The sequence below is a fragment of the Anoplopoma fimbria genome, unplaced genomic scaffold (assembly GCF_027596085.1).
Source record: "Anoplopoma fimbria isolate UVic2021 breed Golden Eagle Sablefish unplaced genomic scaffold, Afim_UVic_2022 Un_contig_5289_pilon_pilon, whole genome shotgun sequence".
NCBI lineage: Eukaryota > Metazoa > Chordata > Actinopteri > Perciformes > Anoplopomatidae > Anoplopoma > Anoplopoma fimbria.
In genome coordinates, this window is record NW_026548862.1 from 1 (window position 1) to 1,115 (window position 1,115).

Below are 1,115 nucleotides of genomic sequence, written 5' to 3' on the forward strand. Positions count from 1 at the left end.
TCAGTACTTGGATGGGAGACCGCCTGGGAATACCAGGTGCTGTAAGCTTTTTTCACTCCTCTTTACAAAAAGCAGAGGGCGCTGCTGCTTTTTCAGTGGACACCGACAGGGTGGGAAGGATATAGCTAGATCATGACTTGCCGGTATAGAAATGACACAAATCCAGTTAAATGATGGCTTTCATCATTCCTAAGCTCATCGATCATTTTCTTTTCAATTTTATGCTAACGTATTCTACATTTCAACAGTAAATATTAATATTTTTACTGCACTACATTTGTGATCCTTATAGCCACTTTGTACATTCTGATTTGACATTTAAAAAGCTGTGAGTGTGTCTGGAAATCTGCAGGCGCTCCCTGTATAGACGAAAGAGCAAAGCGTGGTGATATAGTATCTTTAAAAGGCCCTTTGGTAGGCACAATATTTGCTTACGGCCATACCACCCTGAACACGCCCGATCTCGTCTGATCTCGGAAGCTAAGCAGGGTCGGGCCTGGTCAGTACTTGGATGGGAGACCGCCTGGGAATACCAGGTGCTGTAAGCTTTTTTCACTCCTCTTTACAAAAAGCAGAGGGCGCTGCTGCTTTTTCAGTGGACACCGACAGGGTGGGAAGGAAATAGCTAGATCATGACTTGCCGGTATAGAAATGACACAAATCCAGTTAAATGATGGCTTTCATCATTCCTAAGCTCATCGATCATTTTCTTTTCAATTTTATGCTAACGTATTCTACATTTCAACAGTAAATATTAATATTTTTACTGCACTACATTTGTGATCCTTATAGCCACTTTGTACATTCTGATTTGACATTTAAAAGCTGTGAGTGTGTCTGGAAATCTGCAGGCGCTCCCTGTATAGACGAAAGAGCAAAGCGTGGTGATATAGTATCTTTAAAAGGCCCTTTGGTAGGCACAATATTTGCTTACGGCCATACCACCCTGAACACGCCCGATCTCGTCTGATCTCGGAAGCTAAGCAGGGTCGGGCCTGGTCAGTACTTGGATGGGAGACCGCCTGGGAATACCAGGTGCTGTAAGCTTTTTTCACTCCTCTTTACAAAAAGCAGAGGGCGCTGCTGCTTTTTCAGTGGACACCGACAGGGTGGGG

At 44.0% G+C, this 1,115-nt stretch overlaps 2 non-coding genes across 2 annotated transcripts; both read left to right on the top strand.

Moving 5' to 3' along the window:
* Positions 1-429: 429 nt before the first annotated feature.
* LOC129114629 (5S ribosomal RNA) lies at positions 430-548 on the top strand. Its single transcript, XR_008532605.1, has one exon. It is a non-coding gene; the product is annotated as a 5S ribosomal RNA (ribosomal RNA).
* Positions 549-928: 380 nt separating this feature from the next.
* On the top strand, positions 929-1,047 carry LOC129114630 (5S ribosomal RNA). Its single transcript, XR_008532606.1, has one exon. It is a non-coding gene; the product is annotated as a 5S ribosomal RNA (ribosomal RNA).
* Positions 1,048-1,115: the final 68 nt, after the last annotated feature.